The sequence below is a fragment of the Crocuta crocuta genome, unplaced genomic scaffold (genome assembly GCF_008692635.1).
Source record: "Crocuta crocuta isolate KB4526 unplaced genomic scaffold, BGI_CrCroc_1.0 scaffold647, whole genome shotgun sequence".
Lineage (NCBI taxonomy): Eukaryota > Metazoa > Chordata > Mammalia > Carnivora > Hyaenidae > Crocuta > Crocuta crocuta.
The window spans coordinates 654,506-654,809 of NW_027531286.1; the positions used below are offsets into that span (position 1 = coordinate 654,506).

A 304-nucleotide genomic window follows, 5' to 3' on the forward strand; every position below is an offset into this window, starting at 1 on the left:
ACTAGTGCCCGCAGGCACATCCGTGATGGGGACAGGGATGCGTTCCTGCAGGGAGAACGGACGCCCGGCACCGGGGACGCCCGTGAGGCACAGGTGAGGAAGGGGCGGGAGGGACAGCCCGGGGGGCTTGGGACACCCACTGTACCATGTTTCCGCTTCTGAGGGACACAGGCCTGAGCTCGATAAAAAGGAACTTAATAAAATATTTAAGGGTGAACACTCAGCTGCGAGCAGGAACCGTCAGCTAAAAATATTCTGTGGTGAACCAGCCACTGAGGAGCCGGGCTGGGGGGGGGGGGGCGGG

General features: G+C 61.2%; 1 protein-coding gene across 7 annotated transcripts in view; it reads right to left on the minus strand.

Moving 5' to 3' along the window:
• PC (pyruvate carboxylase) overlaps positions 1–304 on the minus strand; it is a 99,215-nt gene that overhangs the window by 14,945 nt on the left and 83,966 nt on the right. The gene's annotated exons all lie outside the window — the stretch shown is intronic.